The 25,331-nt window shown below is 63.5% G+C and overlaps 5 non-coding genes across 5 annotated transcripts; all 5 read right to left on the reverse strand.

Moving 5' to 3' along the window:
• Positions 1-236: 236 nt before the first annotated feature.
• On the reverse strand, positions 237-355 carry LOC131871134 (5S ribosomal RNA). Its single transcript, XR_009369408.1, has one exon. It is a non-coding gene; the product is annotated as a 5S ribosomal RNA (ribosomal RNA).
• A 5,916-nt stretch (positions 356-6,271) lies between these two features.
• On the reverse strand, positions 6,272-6,390 carry LOC131871135 (5S ribosomal RNA). The gene has a single exon (XR_009369409.1). It is a non-coding gene; the product is annotated as a 5S ribosomal RNA (ribosomal RNA).
• Positions 6,391-12,307: 5,917 nt separating this feature from the next.
• LOC131871136 (5S ribosomal RNA) lies at positions 12,308-12,426 on the reverse strand. The gene has a single exon (XR_009369410.1). It is a non-coding gene; the product is annotated as a 5S ribosomal RNA (ribosomal RNA).
• A 5,916-nt stretch (positions 12,427-18,342) lies between these two features.
• Positions 18,343-18,461, reverse strand: LOC131871137 (5S ribosomal RNA). Its single transcript, XR_009369411.1, has one exon. It is a non-coding gene; the product is annotated as a 5S ribosomal RNA (ribosomal RNA).
• A 5,916-nt stretch (positions 18,462-24,377) lies between these two features.
• LOC131871138 (5S ribosomal RNA) lies at positions 24,378-24,496 on the reverse strand. The gene has a single exon (XR_009369412.1). It is a non-coding gene; the product is annotated as a 5S ribosomal RNA (ribosomal RNA).
• Positions 24,497-25,331: the final 835 nt, after the last annotated feature.

Genomic DNA, 25,331 nt, shown 5'->3' on the forward strand with positions numbered 1-25,331 from the left:
CACCGATTTCACCTGGGTGCGCGCGCAGCACCTCGGGCGCACCGGGGTGCGCGCACAACGCCCGGGTTGCACCGTGGCCTGTGTGCTCGGGGCGCCTCGGGTGCGCGCTCGGTGTCGCCCCCCGCGCGCGCGGTAGTGCGGGCAGCGCACCCCGGCCCGGCCCGGCCCCGACGAGAACGCAAACGGGCAAAAGGTTTATTCAAATAGCATTGCGACGCCCGGCGAAAAACTAAAAAAGGGTGCAACACCGGGACTTCCCGGGAGGTCACCCATCCCAGTACTACTCCGGCCCAAGCGCGCTTAACTGCGGAGTTCTGATGGGATCCGGTGCACTAACGCTGGTATGATCGCACCCGTTATGAGCTTGTCGCAGTGTGTACTTAGCAAACCGCGACCCACGTGCGAATCCACCCCGGCCACCCACCCCCGTCGAGGTGCACACCCTCCCTCGCGAAGTGCGCCCCGTTCGCCAAGTGTGAGCCCTGCCCGGGTGCGCGCACCTTGCTAGGGCGTCGGGTGTGCACCCGGCCCGGCCTACGTGCGTGCACCTGGACGGGGCGTCGTGTGCGTGCAGTGTCCCGTCTGCAACGCGGTGCCCACACACCACCTCGGGCGCAACGACCTGCGCTCACATGTGGGCCGAGTGCACCTTGGTGCATGTTCGGGGCGCCTCGGGTGCACGCTCGATCTTGCCCCGGTGCACCAAGGCGCTCAGTTTGCCCCGGGTGCGCACTTGGTGCAAGGTGGGCACCCAAAATAGGGATCAAGCACCAAAACACAAGTTTCGGGATGCAAAATGGGACCCAAGGACCACAAATGCGTTCCAAGACCCATGATGGGTCCACGAGAACAAAAATGTGTTCCGAGACTTAATAAACAAATATTGGGTTTTAGGAGAAGAAACATGCTCTGATGCCCAAAACGAGAATCGACCCCGAAAAGGCCACAGGCCAAAAGTGGGATGCGAGACAAAAAAAAATGGGACCCGAGGACCAAAATTGGGTTCCCAGGTCGAAGACAGGGCAACCGGACAAGAAACGACCTCTAAGGCTCGAAATGAGTCCCGACGACTAAAACTTGACAAGAAGCACCCATCAGGCACCCAACTCGACACCCATGGGATGCCGACCCACCCGGGCTTCCACCTAGCACACCTTGGCACCCACCCACCCTCGCACCCAACCTCGCACCCAACTTAGCACCTTTGAACCCACATTGGCACTCACCCTGACCCTGGCACCTTGGAACCCACATTGGCACTCACCTTGACCCTGGCACCCACCTTTGCACTCACCTTGGGACCCACCCTGGCTCCCACCTCGGCACCCACCCAGACACCCACCTTGGTTCCTTGGCACCCACCTTGGATCCTTGGCACCCACCCCGACACCCACCTTGGCACGCAACTTGGCTACTTGCCACCCACCTTGGCTCCTTGACGCCCACCCCGACAACCACCCCGTGACCTACCCTGGCTAGGGTTGGTGCACACCCACCCTGGTGCCCACCTTGGCACCCACCCCATGACCCACCTTGGCACGCACCTTAGTACCCACCCCGTTACCCACCCTAGGACCCACCCCGTGACCCACCTTGGCCAGGGTGGGTGCCTTGGTGCGCACAACTTGCCTGGGCTGCACACCAGGGCGGGCTCAAGATGGCACCCGCGTTCCGTTTTTTTCACTATCTTTCAAAACGGAAATTTTAAAATCTCGTTTTTTTTTTTTTTTTTGCCTTTTCTGGAAATTAGTGAAGGCAGCGCATCAAAGGTGCGCAATGCTGGTGCGAACCCGGGAGCGCTCCGATGTGTGCTCCAAGGTGCGGCGTGCACGAAGTCCGAGCCCGGCTTGCCCCGGGTGCGCACCTCGCGTGCACCTTCGCCGGGGTGAGCACCTTGGCTGGGTTGCGCGCCCTGGTGCGCACCAAGGAGCGCTCTGAAGTGTGCTCCAAGGTGCGGCGTGCACGAAGTCGGAGCTCGGTTTGCCCCGGGTGTGCACCTCGGGTGCGCACCTCGCGTGCACCTTCGCTGCGGTGGGCACCTTGGCTGGGTTGCGCGCCTTGGTGGGCACCATGCAGTGCACGAAGTCGGAGCCCGGTTTGCCCCGGGCGCGCACCTCCGCCAGGGTGGGCACCTTGGTGCGCACAACTTGCCTGGGCTGCGCACCAGGAAGGGCTCAAGATGGCACCCGCGTTCCGTTTTTTTCACTATCTTTCAGAACGGAAATTTTAAAATATCGTTTTTTTTTGCCTTTTCTGGAAATTAGTGAAGGCAGCGCATCAAAGGTGCGCAACGCTGGTGCGAACCTGGGAGCGCTCCGATGTGTGCTCCAAGGTGCGGCGTGCACGAAGTCGGAGCCCGGTTTGCCCCGGGTGCGCCCTGGTGGGCACCATGGTGCGCACCAAGGAGCGCTCCGAAGTGTGCTCCAAGGTGCGGCCTGCACGAAGTCGGAGCCCGGTTTGCCCCGGGCGTGCACCGCGGGTGGGCACCTTGGTGCGCATGCCTTGCCTGGGCTGCGCACCAGGGCGGGCTCAAGATGGCACCCGCGTTCCGTTTTTTTCACTATCTTTCAAAACGGAAATTTTAAAATCTCATTTTTTTTTGCCTTTTCTGGAAATTAGTGAAGGCAGCGCATCAAAGGTGCGCACCTCGCTGCCCACCACGGTGCGCAACGCCGGTGGGCACCCGGGAGTGCTTCGAAGTGTGCTCCAAGGTGCTGCGTGCACGTTGTCGGAGCCCGGTTTGCCCCGGGTGCGCACCTCGCGTGCACCTTCGTCGGGGTGGGCACCTTGGCTGGGTTTGCCCCGGCTGCGCTCCGAAGCGGGGTTATTGGAGCGCCGCCTCTTTTTTTGTCGGAGCGTTTGGTGGGGTTTCTCGCATTGGCTCTTCCCAGGCCCGGTTGCCACCCTGGCGCGCACGAAGTCGGAAGTAGGGTTAATTGCCCGGGTGCGCACCTTTGCCAGGGTGGGCACCTTACCTGGGCTGTGCACCAGGGCGGGCTCAAGATGGCACCCGCGTTCCGTTTTTTTCACTATCTTTCAAAACGGAAATTTTAAAATCTCCTCTTTTTTTTGCCTTTTCTGGAAATTAGTGAAGGCAGCGCATCAAAGGTGCGCACCTCGCTGCCCACCTTGGTGTGCTCTGAGGTGCGCACCCGGGAGCGCTACGAAGTGTGCTCCAAGGTGCGGCGTGCACGTTGTCGGAGCCCGGTTTGCCCCGGGTGCGCACCTCGCCTGCACCTTGGCCGGGGTGGGCACCCTGGCTGGGTTTGCCCAGGGTGCGCTCCGAAGCGGGGTTACTGGAGCGCCCCCTCTTTTTTTGTCAGAGCGTTTGGTGGGGTTTCTCGCATTGGCTCTTCCCAGGCCCGGTTGTTGGGTGCGCTCCCACCCTGGCGCGCGCGAAGTTGGAAGTTGGGTTAATTGCCCGGGCGCGCACCTTCGCCAGGGTGGGCACCTTGGTGCGCACACCTTGGCTGGGCTGCGCACCAGGGCGGGCTCAAGATGGCACCAGCATTCCCTTTTTCTCAATATCTTTCAAAACGGAAATTTTAAAATCTCGTTTTTTTTTGCCTTTTATGGAAATTAGTGAAGGCATCGCATCAAAGGTGCGCACCTCGCTGCCCACCTTGGTGTGCTCCGAGGTGCCCACCACGGTGCGCTCCGAGGTGCCCACCACGGTGCGCAACGCCGGTGCGAACCCGGGAGCGCCCCGATGTGTGCTCCAAGGTGCGGCGTGCACGAAGCCGGACCCCGGTTTGCCCCGGGTGCGCACCTCGCGTGCACCTTGGTGCGCACACCTTGGCTGGGTTGCGCGGCCTGGTGGGCACCATGGTGCGCACCAAGGAGCGCTCCGAAGTGTGCTCCAAGGTGCGGCGTGCACGAAGTCCTAGCCCGGTTTGCCCCGGGTGCGCACCTTCGCCGCGGTGGGCACCATGGCGTGCACGAAGTCGGAGCCCGGTTTGCCCCGGGTGCGCACCTCGCGTGCACCTTCGCCGGGGTGGGCACCTCGGCTGGGTTGCGCGCCCTGGTGCGCACCAAGGAGCGCTCCGAAGTGTGCTCCAAGGTGCGGCGTGCACGAAGTCGGAGCCCGGTTTGCCCCGGGTGCGCACCTTCGCCGCGGTGGGCACCCTGGTGCGCACCATGGCGTGCACGAAGTCGGAGCCCGGTTTGCCCCGGGTGCGCACCTCGCGTGCACCTTCGGCGGGGTTGCGCGCCCTGGTGCGCACCAAGGAGCGCTCCGAAGTGTGCTCCAAGGTGCGGCGTGCACGAAGTCGGAGCCCGGTTTGCCCCGGGTGCGCACCTCGCGTGCACCTTCGGCGGGGTTGCGCGCCCTGGTGGGCACCATGGTGCGCACCAAGGAGCGCTCCGAAGTGTGCTCCAAGGTGCGGCGTGCACGAAGTCGGAGCCCGGTTTGCCCCGGGTGCGCACCTCGCGTGCACCTTCGCCGCGGTGGGCACCATGGCGTGCACGAAGTCGGAGCCCGGTTTGCCCCGGGTGCGCACCTCGCGTGCACCTTCGCCGGGGTGGGCACCTCGGCTGGGTTGCGCGCCCTGGTGCGCACCAAGGAGCGCTCCGAAGTGTGCTCCAAGGTGCGGCGTGCACGAAGTCGGAGCCCGGTTTGCCCCGGGTGCGCACCTCGCGTGCACCTTCGCCGCGGTGGGCACCATGGCGTGCACGAAGTCGGAGCCCGGTTTGCCCCGGGTGCGCACCCCGCGTGCACCTTCGCCGGGGTGGGCACCTCGGCTGGGTTGCGCGCCCTGGTGCGCACCAAGGAGCGCTCCGAAGTGTGCTCCAAGGTGCGGCGTGCACGAAGTCGGAGCCCGGTTTGCCCCGGGTGCGCACCTCGCGTGCACCTTCGCCGCGGTGGGCACCTTGGCTGGGTTGGGCACCATTGAGCGCTCCGAAGTGTGCTCCAAGGTGCGCACCATGGCCCTCCAAGGTGCGCAGCATGGCGTGCACGAAGTCGGAGCCCGGTTTGCCCCGGGTGCGCACCTCGCGTGCACCTTCGCCAGGGTGGGCACCTCGGTGCGCACACCTTCTCAATGTTTTCTTGCCTTTTCTGGAAATTGGTGAAGGCAGCGCATCAAAGGTGCGCACCTCGGTGTGCTCCGAGGTGCGAACCCGAGAGCGCTCCGAGGTGCCCACGAAGTCGAAAGTCGGGTTAATTGCATTGTTTTCCCCGGGTGCGCTCCGAGGTGCGCAACATCGGTGCGCACCAAGGAGGGCTCCGAAGTGTGCTCCAAGGTGCGCACGATTCGGAGCTCGGTTTGCCCGGGGTGCGCACACCTTGGCTGGGTTGCGCACCCTTTGTGCGCTCCAAGGTGCGCACGAAGTCGGAGCTCGGTTTGCCCCGGGTGCGCACCTTCGCCAGGGTGCGCACCTTGATGCGCACGCCTTGGCTGGGTTGCGCACCTTGGTGGGCGCCATGGTGCGCACCTTTCGTGCGCTCCAAGGTGCGCACGAAGTCGGAGCTCGGTTTGCCCCGGGTGCGCACCTTGGTGGGCGCCATGGTGCACTCCGAGGTGCCCAAGATTGGTGCGCACCAAGGAGCGCTCCGAAGTGCGCTCCAAGGTGCGCAGGTGCGCGCGAAGTCGAAAGTTGGGTTAATTGTCCGGTTTGCCTCGGGTGCGCACCTTGCGTGCACCTTCGCCAGGGTGGGCGCCTTGGTGCGCACACCTTGGCTGGGCTGCGCACCCGGGCGCGCACACCTTGGCACCCGCGTTTCCTTCATTTTAAATTTTTTTTTTTTACAATCTCTCAAGTGGGAAATTCTATAATCTCAACTTTTTTTGCCTTTTCAGGAAACTTTTGAATGGAGCGCATCATTGGTGCGCTCCGAAGTGTGCTCCAAGGTGCGCACCTCTGGTGTGCTCCAAAGCTCTCTCCAGCTGCGTGCACCTGCCCCGGCCGCGCACCCGGCCCCGCCCAGCTTCGCTCACCTGTCCCGGGCGTCTGGTGCGGAACCTTAGAGTAAGAAACATCACCGTGCACCTTGGCCAACGTGCGCGACTCGACCGAGCGCGCACTGGCCGAGGTGCACACCGATTTCACCTGGGTGCGCGCGCAGCACCTCGGGCGCACCGGGGTGCGCGCACAACGCCCGGGTTGCACCGTGGCCTGTGTGCTCGGGGCGCCTCGGGTGCGCGCTCGGTGTCGCCCCCGCGCGCGCGGTAGTGCGGGCAGCGCACCCCGGCCCGGCCCGGCCCCGACGAGAACGCAAACGGGCAAAAGGTTTATTCAAATAGCATTGCGACGCCCGGCGAAAAACTAAAAAAGGGTGCAACACCGGGACTTCCCGGGAGGTCACCCATCCCAGTACTACTCCGGCCCAAGCGCGCTTAACTGCGGAGTTCTGATGGGATCCGGTGCACTAACGCTGGTATGATCGCACCCGTTATGAGCTTGTCGCAGTGTGTACTTAGCAAACCGCGACCCACGTGCGAATCCACCCCGGCCACCCACCCCCGTCGAGGTGCACACCCTCCCTCGCGAAGTGCGCCCCGTTCGCCAAGTGTGAGCCCTGCCCGGGTGCGCGCACCTTGCTAGGGCGTCGGGTGTGCACCCGGCCCGGCCTACGTGCGTGCACCTGGACGGGGCGTCGTGTGCGTGCAGTGTCCCGTCTGCAACGCGGTGCCCACACACCACCTCGGGCGCAACGACCTGCGCTCACATGTGGGCCGAGTGCACCTTGGTGCATGTTCGGGGCGCCTCGGGTGCACGCTCGATCTTGCCCCGGTGCACCAAGGCGCTCGGTTTGCCCCGGGTGCGCACTTGGTGCAAGGTGGGCACCCAAAATAGGGATCAAGCACCAAAACACAAGTTTCGGGATGCAAAATGGGACCCAAGGACCACAAATGCGTTCCAAGACCCATGATGGGTCCACGAGAACAAAAATGTGTTCCGAGACTTAATAAACAAATATTGGGTTTTAGGAGAAGAAACATGCTCTGATGCCCAAAACGAGAATCGACCCCGAAAAGGCCACAGGCCAAAAGTGGGATGCGAGACAAAAAAAAATGGGACCCGAGGACCAAAATTGGGTTCCCAGGTCGAAGACAGGGCAACCGGACAAGAAACGACCTCTAAGGCTCGAAATGAGTCCCGACGACTAAAACTTGACAAGAAGCACCCATCAGGCACCCAACTCGACACCCATGGGATGCCGACCCACCCGGGCTTCCACCTAGCACACCTTGGCACCCACCCACCCTCGCACCCAACCTCGCACCCAACTTAGCACCTTTGAACCCACATTGGCACTCACCCTGACCCTGGCACCTTGGAACCCACATTGGCACTCACCTTGACCCTGGCACCCACCTTTGCACTCACCTTGGGACCCACCCTGGCTCCCACCTCGGCACCCACCCAGACACCCACCTTGGTTCCTTGGCACCCACCTTGGATCCTTGGCACCCACCCCGACACCCACCTTGGCACGCAACTTGGCTACTTGCCACCCACCTTGGCTCCTTGACGCCCACCCCGACAACCACCCCGTGACCTACCCTGGCTAGGGTTGGTGCACACCCACCCTGGTGCCCACCTTGGCACCCACCCCATGACCCACCTTGGCACGCACCTTAGTACCCACCCCGTTACCCACCCTAGGACCCACCCCGTGACCCACCTTGGCCAGGGTGGGTGCCTTGGTGCGCACAACTTGCCTGGGCTGCACACCAGGGCGGGCTCAAGATGGCACCCGCGTTCCGTTTTTTTCACTATCTTTCAAAACGGAAATTTTAAAATCTCGTTTTTTTTTTTTTTTTTGCCTTTTCTGGAAATTAGTGAAGGCAGCGCATCAAAGGTGCGCAATGCTGGTGCGAACCCGGGAGCGCTCCGATGTGTGCTCCAAGGTGCGGCGTGCACGAAGTCCGAGCCCGGCTTGCCCCGGGTGCGCACCTCGCGTGCACCTTCGCCGGGGTGAGCACCTTGGCTGGGTTGCGCGCCCTGGTGCGCACCAAGGAGCGCTCTGAAGTGTGCTCCAAGGTGCGGCGTGCACGAAGTCGGAGCTCGGTTTGCCCCGGGTGTGCACCTCGGGTGCGCACCTCGCGTGCACCTTCGCTGCGGTGGGCACCTTGGCTGGGTTGCGCGCCTTGGTGGGCACCATGCAGTGCACGAAGTCGGAGCCCGGTTTGCCCCGGGCGCGCACCTCTGCCAGGGTGGGCACCTTGGTGCGCACAACTTGCCTGGGCTGCGCACCAGGAAGGGCTCAAGATGGCACCCGCGTTCCGTTTTTTTCACTATCTTTCAGAACGGAAATTTTAAAATATCGTTTTTTTTTGCCTTTTCTGGAAATTAGTGAAGGCAGCGCATCAAAGGTGCGCAACGCTGGTGCGAACCTGGGAGCGCTCCGATGTGTGCTCCAAGGTGCGGCGTGCACGAAGTCGGAGCCCGGTTTGCCCCGGGTGCGCCCTGGTGGGCACCATGGTGCACACCAAGGAGCGCTCCGAAGTGTGCTCCAAGGTGCGGCCTGCACGAAGTCGGAGCCCGGTTTGCCCCGGGCGTGCACCGCGGGTGGGCACCTTGGTGCGCATGCCTTGCCTGGGCTGCGCACCAGGGCGGGCTCAAGATGGCACCCGCGTTCCGTTTTTTTCACTATCTTTCAAAACGGAAATTTTAAAATCTCATTTTTTTTTGCCTTTTCTGGAAATTAGTGAAGGCAGCGCATCAAAGGTGCGCACCTCGCTGCCCACCACGGTGCGCAACGCCGGTGGGCACCCGGGAGTGCTTCGAAGTGTGCTCCAAGGTGCTGCGTGCACGTTGTCGGAGCCCGGTTTGCCCCGGGTGCGCACCTCGCGTGCACCTTCGTCGGGGTGGGCACCTTGGCTGGGTTTGCCCCGGCTGCGCTCCGAAGCGGGGTTATTGGAGCGCCGCCTCTTTTTTTGTCGGAGCGTTTGGTGGGGTTTCTCGCATTGGCTCTTCCCAGGCCCGGTTGCCACCCTGGCGCGCACGAAGTCGGAAGTAGGGTTAATTGCCCGGGTGCGCACCTTTGCCAGGGTGGGCACCTTACCTGGGCTGTGCACCAGGGCGGGCTCAAGATGGCACCCGCGTTCCGTTTTTTTCACTATCTTTCAAAACGGAAATTTTAAAATCTCCTCTTTTTTTTGCCTTTTCTGGAAATTAGTGAAGGCAGCGCATCAAAGGTGCGCACCTCGCTGCCCACCTTGGTGTGCTCTGAGGTGCGCACCCGGGAGCGCTACGAAGTGTGCTCCAAGGTGCGGCGTGCACGTTGTCGGAGCCCGGTTTGCCCCGGGTGCGCACCTCGCCTGCACCTTGGCCGGGGTGGGCACCCTGGCTGGGTTTGCCCAGGGTGCGCTCCGAAGCGGGGTTACTGGAGCGCCCCCTCTTTTTTTGTCAGAGCGTTTGGTGGGGTTTCTCGCATTGGCTCTTCCCAGGCCCGGTTGTTGGGTGCGCTCCCACCCTGGCGCGCGCGAAGTTGGAAGTTGGGTTAATTGCCCGGGCGCGCACCTTCGCCAGGGTGGGCACCTTGGTGCGCACACCTTGGCTGGGCTGCGCACCAGGGCGGGCTCAAGATGGCACCAGCATTCCCTTTTTCTCACTATCTTTCAAAACGGAAATTTTAAAATCTCGTTTTTTTTTGCCTTTTATGGAAATTAGTGAAGGCATCGCATCAAAGGTGCGCACCTCGCTGCCCACCTTGGTGTGCTCCGAGGTGCCCACCACGGTGCGCTCCGAGGTGCCCACCACGGTGCGCAACGCCGGTGCGAACCCGGGAGCGCCCCGATGTGTGCTCCAAGGTGCGGCGTGCACGAAGCCGGACCCCGGTTTGCCCCGGGTGCGCACCTCGCGTGCACCTTGGTGCGCACACCTTGGCTGGGTTGCGCGGCCTGGTGGGCACCATGGTGCGCACCAAGGAGCGCTCCGAAGTGTGCTCCAAGGTGCGGCGTGCACGAAGTCCTAGCCCGGTTTGCCCCGGGTGCGCACCTTCGCCGCGGTGGGCACCATGGCGTGCACGAAGTCGGAGCCCGGTTTGCCCCGGGTGCGCACCTCGCGTGCACCTTCGCCGGGGTGGGCACCTCGGCTGGGTTGCGCGCCCTGGTGCGCACCAAGGAGCGCTCCGAAGTGTGCTCCAAGGTGCGGCGTGCACGAAGTCGGAGCCCGGTTTGCCCCGGGTGCGCACCTTCGCCGCGGTGGGCACCCTGGTGCGCACCATGGCGTGCACGAAGTCGGAGCCCGGTTTGCCCCGGGTGCGCACCTCGCGTGCACCTTCGGCGGGGTTGCGCGCCCTGGTGCGCACCAAGGAGCGCTCTGAAGTGTGCTCCAAGGTGCGGCGTGCACGAAGTCGGAGCCCGGTTTGCCCCGGGTGCGCACCTCGCGTGCACCTTCGGCGGGGTTGCGCGCCCTGGTGGGCACCATGGTGCGCACCAAGGAGCGCTCCGAAGTGTGCTCCAAGGTGCGGCGTGCACGAAGTCGGAGCCCGGTTTGCCCCGGGTGCGCACCTCGCGTGCACCTTCGCCGCGGTGGGCACCATGGCGTGCACGAAGTCGGAGCCCGGTTTGCCCCGGGTGCGCACCTCGCGTGCACCTTCGCCGGGGTGGGCACCTCGGCTGGGTTGCGCGCCCTGGTGCGCACCAAGGAGCGCTCCGAAGTGTGCTCCAAGGTGCGGCGTGCACGAAGTCGGAGCCCGGTTTGCCCCGGGTGCGCACCTCGCGTGCACCTTCGCCGCGGTGGGCACCATGGCGTGCACGAAGTCGGAGCCCGGTTTGCCCCGGGTGCGCACCCCGCGTGCACCTTCGCCGGGGTGGGCACCTCGGCTGGGTTGCGCGCCCTGGTGCGCACCAAGGAGCGCTCCGAAGTGTGCTCCAAGGTGCGGCGTGCACGAAGTCGGAGCCCGGTTTGCCCCGGGTGCGCACCTCGCGTGCACCTTCGCCGCGGTGGGCACCTTGGCTGGGTTGGGCACCATTGAGCGCTCCGAAGTGTGCTCCAAGGTGCGCACCATGGCCCTCCAAGGTGCGCAGCATGGCGTGCACGAAGTCGGAGCCCGGTTTGCCCCGGGTGCGCACCTCGCGTGCACCTTCGCCAGGGTGGGCACCTCGGTGCGCACACCTTCTCAATGTTTTCTTGCCTTTTCTGGAAATTGGTGAAGGCAGCGCATCAAAGGTGCGCACCTCGGTGTGCTCCGAGGTGCGAACCCGAGAGCGCTCCGAGGTGCCCACGAAGTCGAAAGTCGGGTTAATTGCATTGTTTTCCCCGGGTGCGCTCCGAGGTGCGCAACATCGGTGCGCACCAAGGAGGGCTCCGAAGTGTGCTCCAAGGTGCGCACGATTCGGAGCTCGGTTTGCCCGGGGTGCGCACACCTTGGCTGGGTTGCGCACCCTTTGTGCGCTCCAAGGTGCGCACGAAGTCGGAGCTCGGTTTGCCCCGGGTGCGCACCTTCGCCAGGGTGCGCACCTTGATGCGCACGCCTTGGCTGGGCTGCGCACCTTGGTGGGCGCCATGGTGCACACCTTTCGTGCGCTCCAAGGTGCGCACGAAGTCGGAGCTCGGTTTGCCCCGGGTGCGCACCTTGGTGGGCGCCATGGTGCACTCCGAGGTGCCCAAGATTGGTGCGCACCAAGGAGCGCTCCGAAGTGCGCTCCAAGGTGCGCAGGTGCGCGCGAAGTCGAAAGTTGGGTTAATTGTCCGGTTTGCCTCGGGTGCGCACCTTGCGTGCACCTTCGCCAGGGTGGGCGCCTTGGTGCGCACACCTTGGCTGGGCTGCGCACCCGGGCGCGCACACCTTGGCACCCGCGTTTCCTTCATTTTAAATTTTTTTTTTTTACAATCTCTCAAGTGGGAAATTCTATAATCTCAACTTTTTTTGCCTTTTCAGGAAACTTTTGAATGGAGCGCATCATTGGTGCGCTCCGAAGTGTGCTCCAAGGTGCGCACCTCTGGTGTGCTCCAAAGCTCTCTCCAGCTGCGTGCACCTGCCCCGGCCGCGCACCCGGCCCCGCCCAGCTTCGCTCACCTGTCCCGGGCGTCTGGTGCGGAACCTTAGAGTAAGAAACATCACCGTGCACCTTGGCCAACGTGCGCGACTCGACCGAGCGCGCACTGGCCGAGGTGCACACCGATTTCACCTGGGTGCGCGCGCAGCACCTCGGGCGCACCGGGGTGCGCGCACAACGCCCGGGTTGCACCGTGGCCTGTGTGCTCGGGGCGCCTCGGGTGCGCGCTCGGTGTCGCCCCCCGCGCGCGCGGTAGTGCGGGCAGCGCACCCCGGCCCGGCCCGGCCCCGACGAGAACGCAAACGGGCAAAAGGTTTATTCAAATAGCATTGCGACGCCCGGCGAAAAACTAAAAAAGGGTGCAACACCGGGACTTCCCGGGAGGTCACCCATCCCAGTACTACTCCGGCCCAAGCGCGCTTAACTGCGGAGTTCTGATGGGATCCGGTGCACTAACGCTGGTATGATCGCACCCGTTATGAGCTTGTCGCAGTGTGTACTTAGCAAACCACGACCCACGTGCGAATCCACCCCGGCCACCCACCCCCGTCGAGGTGCACACCCTCCCTCGCGAAGTGCGCCCCGTTCGCCAAGTGTGAGCCCTGCCCGGGTGCGCGCACCTTGCTAGGGCGTCGGGTGTGCACCCGGCCCGGCCTACGTGCGTGCACCTGGACGGGGCGTCGTGTGCGTGCAGTGTCCCGTCTGCAACGCGGTGCCCACACACCACCTCGGGCGCAACGACCTGCGCTCACATGTGGGCCGAGTGCACCTTGGTGCATGTTCGGGGCGCCTCGGGTGCACGCTCGATCTTGCCCCGGTGCACCAAGGCGCTCGGTTTGCCCCGGGTGCGCACTTGGTGCAAGGTGGGCACCCAAAATAGGGATCAAGCACCAAAACACAAGTTTCGGGATGCAAAATGGGACCCAAGGACCACAAATGCGTTCCAAGACCCATGATGGGTCCACGAGAACAAAAATGTGTTCCGAGACTTAATAAACAAATATTGGGTTTTAGGAGAAGAAACATGCTCTGATGCCCAAAACGAGAATCGACCCCGAAAAGGCCACAGGCCAAAAGTGGGATGCGAGACAAAAAAAAATGGGACCCGAGGACCAAAATTGGGTTCCCAGGTCGAAGACAGGGCAACCGGACAAGAAACGACCTCTAAGGCTCGAAATGAGTCCCGACGACTAAAACTTGACAAGAAGCACCCATCAGGCACCCAACTCGACACCCATGGGATGCCGACCCACCCGGGCTTCCACCTAGCACACCTTGGCACCCACCCACCCTCGCACCCAACCTCGCACCCAACTTAGCACCTTTGAACCCACATTGGCACTCACCCTGACCCTGGCACCTTGGAACCCACATTGGCACTCACCTTGACCCTGGCACCCACCTTTGCACTCACCTTGGGACCCACCCTGGCTCCCACCTCGGCACCCACCCAGACACCCACCTTGGTTCCTTGGCACCCACCTTGGATCCTTGGCACCCACCCCGACACCCACCTTGGCACGCAACTTGGCTACTTGCCACCCACCTTGGCTCCTTGACGCCCACCCCGACAACCACCCCGTGACCTACCCTGGCTAGGGTTGGTGCACACCCACCCTGGTGCCCACCTTGGCACCCACCCCATGACCCACCTTGGCACGCACCTTAGTACCCACCCCGTTACCCACCCTAGGACCCACCCCGTGACCCACCTTGGCCAGGGTGGGTGCCTTGGTGCGCACAACTTGCCTGGGCTGCACACCAGGGCGGGCTCAAGATGGCACCCGCGTTCCGTTTTTTTCACTATCTTTCAAAACGGAAATTTTAAAATCTCGTTTTTTTTTTTTTTTTGCCTTTTCTGGAAATTAGTGAAGGCAGCGCATCAAAGGTGCGCAATGCTGGTGCGAACCCGGGAGCGCTCCGATGTGTGCTCCAAGGTGCGGCGTGCACGAAGTCCGAGCCCGGCTTGCCCCGGGTGCGCACCTCGCGTGCACCTTCGCCGGGGTGAGCACCTTGGCTGGGTTGCGCGCCCTGGTGCGCACCAAGGAGCGCTCTGAAGTGTGCTCCAAGGTGCGGCGTGCACGAAGTCGGAGCTCGGTTTGCCCCGGGTGTGCACCTCGGGTGCGCACCTCGCGTGCACCTTCGCTGCGGTGGGCACCTTGGCTGGGTTGCGCGCCTTGATGGGCACCATGCAGTGCACGAAGTCGGAGCCCGGTTTGCCCCGGGCGCGCACCTCCGCCAGGGTGGGCACCTTGGTGCGCACAACTTGCCTGGGCTGCGCACCAGGAAGGGCTCAAGATGGCACCCGCGTTCCGTTTTTTTCACTATCTTTCAGAACGGAAATTTTAAAATATCGTTTTTTTTTGCCTTTTCTGGAAATTAGTGAAGGCAGCGCATCAAAGGTGCGCAACGCTGGTGCGAACCTGGGAGCGCTCCGATGTGTGCTCCAAGGTGCGGCGTGCACGAAGTCGGAGCCCGGTTTGCCCCGGGTGCGCCCTGGTGGGCACCATGGTGCGCACCAAGGAGCGCTCCGAAGTGTGCTCCAAGGTGCGGCCTGCACGAAGTCGGAGCCCGGTTTGCCCCGGGCGTGCACCGCGGGTGGGCACCTTGGTGCGCATGCCTTGCCTGGGCTGCGCACCAGGGCGGGCTCAAGATGGCACCCGCGTTCCGTTTTTTTCACTATCTTTCAAAACGGAAATTTTAAAATCTCATTTTTTTTTGCCTTTTCTGGAAATTAGTGAAGGCAGCGCATCAAAGGTGCGCACCTCGCTGCCCACCACGGTGCGCAACGCCGGTGGGCACCCGGGAGTGCTTCGAAGTGTGCTCCAAGGTGCTGCGTGCACGTTGTCGGAGCCCGGTTTGCCCCGGGTGCGCACCTCGCGTGCACCTTCGTCGGGGTGGGCACCTTGGCTGGGTTTGCCCCGGCTGCGCTCCGAAGCGGGGTTATTGGAGCGCCGCCTCTTTTTTTGTCGGAGCGTTTGGTGGGGTTTCTCGCATTGGCTCTTCCCAGGCCCGGTTGCCACCCTGGCGCGCACGAAGTCGGAAGTAGGGTTAATTGCCCGGGTGCGCACCTTTGCCAGGGTGGGCACCTTACCTGGGCTGTGCACCAGGGCGGGCTCAAGATGGCACCCGCGTTCCGTTTTTTTCACTATCTTTCAAAACGGAAATTTTAAAATCTCCTCTTTTTTTTGCCTTTTCTGGAAATTAGTGAAGGCAGCGCATCAAAGGTGCGCACCTCGCTGCCCACCTTGGTGTGCTCTGAGGTGCGCACCCGGGAGCGCTACGAAGTGTGCTCCAAGGTGCGGCGTGCACGTTGTCGGAGCCCGGTTTGCCCCGGGTGCGCACCTCGCCTGCACCTTGGCCGGGGTGGGCACCCTGGCTGGGTTTGCCCAGGGTGCGCTCCGAAGCGGGGTTACTGGAGCGCCCCCTCTTTTTTTGTCAGAGCGTTTGGTGGGGTTTCTCGCATTGGCTCTTCCCAGGCCCGGTTGTTGGGTGCGCTCCCACCCTGGCGCGCGCGAAGTTGGAAGTTGGGTTAATTGCCCGGGCGCGCACCTTCGCCAGGGTGGGCACCTTGGTGCGCACACCTTGGCTGGGCTGCGCACCAGGGCGGGCTCAAGATGGCACCAGCATTCCCTTTTTCTCACTATCTTTCAAAACGGAAATTTTAAAATCTCGTTTTTTTTTGCCTTTTATGGAAATTAGTGAAGGCATCGCATCAAAGGTGCGCACCTCGCTGCCCACCTTGGTGTGCTCCGAGGTGCCCACCACGGTGCGCTCCGAGGTGCCCACCACGGTGCGCAACGCCGGTGCGAACCCGGGAGCGCCCCGATGTGTGCTCCAAGGTGCGGCGTGCACGAAGCCGGACCCCGGTTTGCCCCGGGTGCGCACCTCGCGTGCACCTTGGTGCGCACACCTTGGCTGGGTTGCGCGGCCTGGTGGGCACCATGGTGCGCACCAAGGAGCGCTCCGAAGTGTGCTCCAAGGTGCGGCGTGCACGAAGTCCTAGCCCGGTTTGCCCCGGGTGCGCACCTTCGCCGCGGTGGGCACCATGGCGTGCACGAAGTCGGAGCCCGGTTTGCCCCGGGTGCGCACCTCGCGTGCACCTTCGCCGGGGTGGGCACCTCGGCTGGGTTGCGCGCCCTGGTGCGCACCAAGGAGCGCTCCGAAGTGTGCTCCAAGGTGCGGCGTGCACGAAGTCGGAGCCCGGTTTGCCCCGGGTGCGCACCTTCGCCGCGGTGGGCACCCTGGTGCGCACCATGGCGTGCACGAAGTCGGAGCCCGGTTTGCCCCGGGTGCGCACCTCGCGTGCACCTTCGGCGGGGTTGCGCGCCCTGGTGCGCACCAAGGAGCGCTCCGAAGTGTGCTCCAAGGTGCGGCGTGCACGAAGTCGGAGCCCGGTTTGCCCCGGGTGCGCACCTCGCGTGCACCTTCGGCGGGGTTGCGCGCCCTGGTGGGCACCATGGTGCGCACCAAGGAGCGCTCCGAAGTGTGCTCCAAGGTGCGGCGTGCACGAAGTCGGAGCCCGGTTTGCCCCGGGTGCGCACCTCGCGTGCACCTTCGCCGCGGTGGGCACCATGGCGTGCACGAAGTCGGAGCCCGGTTTGCCCCGGGTGCGCACCTCGCGTGCACCTTCGCCGGGGTGGGCACCTCGGCTGGGTTGCGCGCCCTGGTGCGCACCAAGGAGCGCTCCGAAGTGTGCTCCAAGGTGCGGCGTGCACGAAGTCGGAGCCCGGTTTGCCCCGGGTGCGCACCTCGCGTGCACCTTCGCCGCGGTGGGCACCATGGCGTGCACGAAGTCGGAGCCCGGTTTGCCCCGGGTGCGCACCCCGCGTGCACCTTCGCCGGGGTGGGCACCTCGGCTGGGTTGCGCGCCCTGGTGCGCACCAAGGAGCGCTCCGAAGTGTGCTCCAAGGTGCGGCGTGCACGAAGTCGGAGCCCGGTTTGCCCCGGGTGCGCACCTCGCGTGCACCTTCGCCGCGGTGGGCACCTTGGCTGGGTTGGGCACCATTGAGCGCTCCGAAGTGTGCTCCAAGGTGCGCACCATGGCCCTCCAAGGTGCGCAGCATGGCGTGCACGAAGTCGGAGCCCGGTTTGCCCCGGGTGCGCACCTCGCGTGCACCTTCGCCAGGGTGGGCACCTCGGTGCGCACACCTTCTCAATGTTTTCTTGCCTTTTCTGGAAATTGGTGAAGGCAGCGCATCAAAGGTGCGCACCTCGGTGTGCTCCGAGGTGCGAACCCGAGAGCGCTCCGAGGTGCCCACGAAGTCGAAAGTCGGGTTAATTGCATTGTTTTCCCCGGGTGCGCTCCGAGGTGCGCAACATCGGTGCGCACCAAGGAGGGCTCCGAAGTGTGCTCCAAGGTGCGCACGATTCGGAGCTCGGTTTGCCCGGGGTGCGCACACCTTGGCTGGGTTGCGCACCCTTTGTGCGCTCCAAGGTGCGCACGAAGTCGGAGCTCGGTTTGCCCCGGGTGCGCACCTTCGCCAGGGTGCGCACCTTGATGCGCACGCCTTGGCTGGGCTGCGCACCTTGGTGGGCGCCATGGTGCGCACCTTTCGTGCGCTCCAAGGTGCGCACGAAGTCGGAGCTCGGTTTGCCCCGGGTGCGCACCTTGGTGGGCGCCATGGTGCACTCCGAGGTGCCCAAGATTGGTGCGCACCAAGGAGCGCTCCGAAGTGCGCTCCAAGGTGCGCAGGTGCGCGCGAAGTCGAAAGTTGGGTTAATTGTCCGGTTTGCCTCGGGTGCGCACCTTGCGTGCACCTTCGCCAGGGTGGGCGCCTTGGTGCGCACACCTTGGCTGGGCTGCGCACCCGGGCGCGCACACCTTGGCACCCGCGTTTCCTTCATTTTAAATTTTTTTTTTTTACAATCTCTCAAGTGGGAAATTCTATAATCTCAACTTTTTTTGCCTTTTCAGGAAACTTTTGAATGGAGCGCATCATTGGTGCGCTCCGAAGTGTGCTCCAAGGTGCGCACCTCTGGTGTGCTCCAAAGCTCTCTCCAGCTGCGTGCACCTGCCCCGGCCGCGCACCCGGCCCCGCCCAGCTTCGCTCACCTGTCCCGGGCGTCTGGTGCGGAACCTTAGAGTAAGAAACATCACCGTGCACCTTGGCCAACGTGCGCGACTCGACCGAGCGCGCACTGGCCGAGGTGCACACCGATTTCACCTGGGTGCGCGCGCAGCACCTCGGGCGCACCGGGGTGCGCGCACAACGCCCGGGTTGCACCGTGGCCTGTGTGCTCGGGGCGCCTCGGGTGCGCGCTCGGTGTCGCCCCCCGCGCGCGCGGTAGTGCGGGCAGCGCACCCCGGCCCGGCCCGGCCCCGACGAGAACGCAAACGGGCAAAAGGTTTATTCAAATAGCATTGCGACGCCCGGCGAAAAACTAAAAAAGGGTGCAACACCGGGACTTCCCGGGAGGTCACCCATCCCAGTACTACTCCGGCCCAAGCGCGCTTAACTGCGGAGTTCTGATGGGATCCGGTGCACTAACGCTGGTATGATCGCACCCGTTATGAGCTTGTCGCAGTGTGTACTTAGCAAACCGCGACCCACGTGCGAATCCACCCCGGCCACCCACCCCCGTCGAGGTGCACACCCTCCCTCGCGAAGTGCGCCCCGTTCGCCAAGTGTGAGCCCTGCCCGGGTGCGCGCACCTTGCTAGGGCGTCGGGTGTGCACCCGGCCCGGCCTACGTGCGTGCACCTGGACGGGGCGTCGTGTGCGTGCAGTGTCCCGTCTGCAACGCGGTGCCCACACACCACCTCGGGCGCAACGACCTGCGCTCACATGTGGGCCGAGTGCACCTTGGTGCATGTTCGGGGCGCCTCGGGTGCACGCTCGATCTTGCCCCGGTGCACCAAGGCGCTCGGTTTGCCCCGGGTGCGCACTTGGTGCAAGGTGGGCACCCAAAATAGGGATCAAGCACCAAAACACAAGTTTCGGGATGCAAAATGGGACCCAAGGACCACAAATGCGTTCCAAGACCCATGATGGGTCCACGAGAACAAAAATGTGTTCCGAGACTTAATAAACAAATATTGGGTTTTAGGAGAAGAAACATGCTCTGATGCCCAAAACGAGAATCGACCCCGAAAAGGCCACAGGCCAAAAGTGGGATGCGAGACAAAAAAAAATGGGACCCGAGGACCAAAATTGGGTTCCCAGGTCGAAGACAGGGCAACCGGACAAGAAACGACCTCTAAGGCTCGAAATGAGTCCCGACGACTAAAACTTGACAAGAAGCACCCATCAGGCACCCAACTCGACACCCATGGGATGCCGACCCACCCGGGCTTCCACCTAGCACACCTTGGCACCCACCCACCCTCGCACCCAACCTCGCACCCAACTTAGCACCTTTGAACCCACATTGGCACTCACCCTGACCCTGGCACCTTGGAACCCACATTGGCACTCACCTTGACCCTGGCACCCACCTTTGCACTCACCTTGGGACCCACCCTGGCTCCCACCTCGGCACCCACCCAGACACCCACCTTGGTTCCTTGGCACCCACCTTGGATCCTTGGCACCCACCCCGACACCCACCTTGGCACGCAACTTGGCTACTTGCCACCCACCTTGGCTCCTTGACGCCCACCCCGACAACCACCCCGTGACCTACCCTGGCTAGGGTTGGTGCACACCCACCCTGGTGCCCACCTTGGCACCCACCCCATGACCCACCTTGGCACGCACCTTAGTACCCACCCCGTTACCCACCCTAGGACCCACCCCGTGACCCACCTTGGCCAGGGTGGGTGCCTTGGTGCGCACAACTTGCCTGGGCTGCACACCAGGGCGGGCTCAAGATGGCACCCGCGTTCCGTTTTTTTCACTATCTTTCAAAACGGAAATTTTAAAATCTCGTTTTTTTTTTTTTTTTGCCTTTTCTGGAAATTAGTGAAGGCAGCGCATCAAAGGTGCGCAATGCTGGTGCGAACCCGGGAGCGCTCCGATGTGTGCTCCAAGGTGCGGCGTGCACGAAGTCCGAGCCCGGCTTGCCCCGGGTGCGCACCTCGCGTGCACCTTCGCCGGGGTGAGCACCTTGGCTGGGTTGCGCGCCCTGGTGCGCACCAAGGAGCGCTCTGAAGTGTGCTCCAAGGTGCGGCGTGCACGAAGTCGGAGCTCGGTTTGCCCCGGGTGTGCACCTCGGGTGCGCACCTCGCGTGCACCTTCGCTGCGGTGGGCACCTTGGCTGGGTTGCGCGCCTTGGTGGGCACCATGCAGTGCACGAAGTCGGAGCCCGGTTTGCCCCGGGCGCGCACCTCCGCCAGGGTGGGCACCTTGGTGCGCACAACTTGCCTGGGCTGCGCACCAGGAAGGGCTCAAGATGGCACCCGCGTTCCGTTTTTTTCACTATCTTTCAGAACGGAAATTTTAAAATATCGTTTTTTTTTGCCTTTTCTGGAAATTAGTGAAGGCAGCGCATCAAAGGTGCGCAACGCTGGTGCGAACCTGGGAGCGCTCCGATGTGTGCTCCAAGGTGCGGCGTGCACGAAGTCGGAGCCCGGTTTGCCCCGGGTGCGCCCTGGTGGGCACCATGGTGCGCACCAAGGAGCGCTCCGAAGTGTGCTCCAAGGTGCGGCCTGCACGAAGTCGGAGCCCGGTTTGCCCCGGGCGTGCACCGCGGGTGGGCACCTTGGTGCGCATGCCTTGCCTGGGCTGCGCACCAGGGCGGGCTCAAGATGGCACCCGCGTTCCGTTTTTTTCACTATCTTTCAAAACGGAAATTTTAAAATCTCATTTTTTTTTGCCTTTTCTGGAAATTAGTGAAGGCAGCGCATCAAAGGTGCGCACCTCGCTGCCCACCACGGTGCGCAACGCCGGTGGGCACCCGGGAGTGCTTCGAAGTGTGCTCCAAGGTGCTGCGTGCACGTTGTCGGAGCCCGGTTTGCCCCGGGTGCGCACCTCGCGTGCACCTTCGTCGGGGTGGGCACCTTGGCTGGGTTTGCCCCGGCTGCGCTCCGAAGCGGGGTTATTGGAGCGCCGCCTCTTTTTTTGTCGGAGCGTTTGGTGGGGTTTCTCGCATTGGCTCTTCCCAGGCCCGGTTGCCACCCTGGCGCGCACGAAGTCGGAAGTAGGGTTAATTGCCCGGGTGCGCACCTTTGCCAGGGTGGGCACCTTACCTGGGCTGTGCACCCGGGCGGGCTCAAGATGGCACCCGCGTTCCGTTTTTTTCACTATCTTTCAAAACGGAAATTTTAAAATCTCCTCTTTTTTTTGCCTTTTCTGGAAATTAGTGAAGGCAGCGCATCAAAGGTGCGCACCTCGCTGCCCACCTTGGTGTGCTCTGAGGTGCGCACCCGGGAGCGCTACGAAGTGTGCTCCAAGGTGCGGCGTGCACGTTGTCGGAGCCCGGTTTGCCCCGGGTGCGCACCTCGCCTGCACCTTGGCCGGGGTGGGCACCCTGGCTGGGTTTGCCCAGGGTGCGCTCCGAAGCGGGGTTACTGGAGCGCCCCCTCTTTTTTTGTCAGAGCGTTTGGTGGGGTTTCTCGCATTGGCTCTTCCCAGGCCCGGTTGTTGGGTGCGCTCCCACCCTGGCGCGCGCGAAGTTGGAAGTTGGGTTAATTGCCCGGGCGCGCACCTTCGCCAGGGTGGGCACCTTGGTGCGCACACCTTGGCTGGGCTGCGCACCAGGGCGGGCTCAAGATGGCACCAGCATTCCCTTTTTCTCACTATCTTTCAAAACGGAAATTTTAAAATCTCGTTTTCTTTTGCCTTTTATGGAAATTAGTGAAGGCATCGCATCAAAGGTGCGCACCTCGCTGCCCACCTTGGTGTGCTCCGAGGTGCCCACCACGGTGCGCTCCGAGGTGCCCACCACGGTGCGCAACGCCGGTGCGAACCCGGGAGCGCCCCGATGTGTGCTCCAAGGTGCGGCGTGCACGAAGCCGGACCCCGGTTTGCCCCGGGTGCGCACCTCGCGTGCACCTTGGTGCGCACACCTTGGCTGGGTTGCGCGGCCTGGTGGGCACCATGGTGCGCACCAAGGAGCGCTCCGAAGTGTGCTCCAAGGTGCGGCGTGCACGAAGTCCTAGCCCGGTTTGCCCCGGGTGCGCACCTTCGCCGCGGTGGGCACCATGGCGTGCACGAAGTCGGAGCCCGGTTTGCCCCGGGTGCGCACCTCGCGTGCACCTTCGCCGGGGTGGGCACCTCGGCTGGGTTGCGCGCCCTGGTGCGCACCAAGGAGCGCTCCGAAGTGTGCTCCAAGGTGCGGCGTGCACGAAGTCGGAGCCCGGTTTGCCCCGGGTGCGCACCTTCGCCGCGGTGGGCACCCTGGTGCGCACCATGGCGTGCACGAAGTCGGAGCCCGGTTTGCCCCGGGTGCGCACCTCGCGTGCACCTTCGGCGGGGTTGCGCGCCCTGGTGCGCACCAAGGAGCGCTCCGAAGTGTGCTCCAAGGTGCGGCGTGCACGAAGTCGGAGCCCGGTTTGCCCCGGGTGCGCACCTCGCGTGCACCTTCGGCGGGGTTGCGCGCCCTGGTGGGCACCATGGTGCGCACCAAGGAGCGCTCCGAAGTGTGCTCCAAGGTGCGGCGTGCACGAAGTCGGAGCCCGGTTTGCCCCGGGTGCGCACCTCGCGTGCACCTTCGCCGCGGTGGGCACCATGGCGTGCACGAAGTCGGAGCCCGGTTTGCCCCGGGTGCGCACCTCGCGTGCACCTTCGCCGGGGTGGGCACCTCGGCTGGGTTGCGCGCCCTGGTGCGCACCAAGGAGCGCTCCGAAGTGTGCTCCAAGGTGCGGCGTGCACGAAGTCGGAGCCCGGTTTGCCCCGGGTGCGCACCTCGCGTGCACCTTCGCCGCGGTGGGCACCATGGCGTGCACGAAGTCGGAGCCCGGTTTGCCTCGGGTGCGCACCCCGCGTGCACCTTCGCCGGGGTGGGCACCTCGGCTGGGTTGCGCGCCCTGGTGCGCACCAAGGAGCGCTCCGAAGTGTGCTCCAAGGTGCGGCGTGCACGAAGTCGGAGCCCGGTTTGCCCCGGGTGCGCACCTCGCGTGCACCTTCGCCGCGGTGGGCACCTTGGCTGGGTTGGGCACCATTGAGCGCTCCGAAGTGTGCTCCAAGGTGCGCACCATGGCCCTCCAAGGTGCGCAGCATGGCGTGCACGAAGTCGGAGCCCGGTTTGCCCCGGGTGCGCACCTCGCGTGCACCTTCGCCAGGGTGGGCACCTCGGTGCGCACACCTTCTCAATGTTTTCTTGCCTTTTCTGGAAATTGGTGAAGGCAGCGCATCAAAGGTGCGCACCTCGGTGTGCTCCGAGGTGCGAACCCGAGAGCGCTCCGAGGTGCCCACGAAGTCGAAAGTCGGGTTAATTGCATTGTTTTCCCCGGGTGCGCTCCGAGGTGCGCAACATCGGTGCGCACCAAGGAGGGCTCCGAAGTGTGCTCCAAGGTGCGCACGATTCGGAGCTCGGTTTGCCCGGGGTGCGCACACCTTGGCTGGGTTGCGCACCCTTTGTGCGCTCCAAGGTGCGCACGAAGTCGGAGCTCGGTTTGCCCCGGGTGCGCACCTTCGCCAGGGTGCGCACCTTGATGCGCACGCCTTGGCTGGGCTGCGCACCTTGGTGGGCGCCATGGTGCGCACCTTTCGTGCGCTCCAAGGTGCGCACGAAGTCGGAGCTCGGTTTGCCCCGGGTGCGCACCTTGGTGGGCGCCATGGTGCACTCCGAGGTGCCCAAGATTGGTGCGCAACAAGGAGCGCTCCGAAGTGCGCTCCAAGGTGCGCAGGTGCGCGCGAAGTCGAAAGTTGGGTTAATTGTCCGGTTTGCCTCGGGTGCGCACCTTGCGTGCACCTTCGCCAGGGTGGGCGCCTTGGTGCGCACACCTTGGCTGGGCTGCGCACCCGGGCGCGCACACCTTGGCACCCGCGTTTCCTTCATTTTAAATTTTTTTTTTTTACAATCTCTCAAGTGGGAAATTCTATAATCTCAACTTTTTTTGCCTTTTCAGGAAACTTTTGAATGGAGCGCATCATTGGTGCGCTCCGAAGTGTGCTCCAAGGTGCGCACCTCTGGTGTGCTCCAAAGCTCTCTCCAGCTGCGTGCACCTGCCCCGGCCGCGCACCCGGCCCCGCCCAGCTTCGCTCACCTGTCCCGGGCGTCTGGTGCGGAACCTTAGAGTAAGAAACATCACCGTGCACCTTGGCCAACGTGCGCGACTCGACCGAGCGCGCACTGGCCGAGGTGCACACCGATTTCACCTGGGTGCGCGCGCAGCACCTCGGGCGCACCGGGGTGCGCGCACAACGCCCGGGTTGCACCGTGGCCTGTGTGCTCGGGGCGCCTCGGGTGCGCGCTCGGTGTCGCCCCCCGCGCGCGCGGTAGTGCGGGCAGCGCACCCCGGCCCGGCCCGGCCCCGACGAGAACGCAAACGGGCAAAAGGTTTATTCAAATAGCATTGCGACGCCCGGCGAAAAACTAAAAAAGGGTGCAACACCGGGACTTCCCGGGAGGTCACCCATCCCAGTACTACTCCGGCCCAAGCGCGCTTAACTGCGGAGTTCTGATGGGATCCGGTGCACTAACGCTGGTATGATCGCACCCGTTATGAGCTTGTCGCAGTGTGTACTTAGCAAACCGCGACCCACGTGCGAATCCACCCCGGCCACCCACCCCCGTCGAGGTGCACACCCTCCCTCGCGAAGTGCGCCCCGTTCGCCAAGTGTGAGCCCTGCCCGGGTGCGCGCACCTTGCTAGGGCGTCGGGTGTGCACCCGGCCCGGCCTACGTGCGTGCACCTGGACGGGGCGTCGTGTGCGTGCAGTGTCCCGTCTGCAACGCGGTGCCCACACACCACCTCGGGCGCAACGACCTGCGCTCACATGTGGGCCGAGTGCACCTTGGTGCATGTTCGGGGCGCCTCGGGTGCACGCTCGATCTTGCCCCGGTGCACCAAGGCGCTCGGTTTGCCCCGGGTGCGCACTTGGTGCAAGGTGGGCACCCAAAATAGGGATCAAGCACCAAAACACAAGTTTCGGGATGCAAAATGGGACCCAAGGACCACAAATGCGTTCCAAGACCCATGATGGGTCCACGAGAACAAAAATGTGTTCCGAGACTTAATAAACAAATATTGGGTTTTAGGAGAAGAAACATGCTCTGATGCCCAAAACGAGAATCGACCCCGAAAAGGCCACAGGCCAAAAGTGGGATGCGAGACAAAAAAAAATGGGACCCGAGGACCAAAATTGGGTTCCCAGGTCGAAGACAGGGCAACCGGACAAGAAACGACCTCTAAGGCTCGAAATGAGTCCCGACGACTAAAACTTGACAAGAAGCACCCATCAGGCACCCAACTCGACACCCATGGGATGCCGACCCACCCGGGCTTCCACCTAGCACACCTTGGCACCCACCCACCCTCGCACCCAACCTCGCAC

Source organism: Cryptomeria japonica, unplaced genomic scaffold (genome assembly GCF_030272615.1).
Source record: "Cryptomeria japonica unplaced genomic scaffold, Sugi_1.0 HiC_scaffold_374, whole genome shotgun sequence".
Taxonomy (NCBI): Eukaryota; Viridiplantae; Streptophyta; class Pinopsida; order Cupressales; family Cupressaceae; genus Cryptomeria; species Cryptomeria japonica.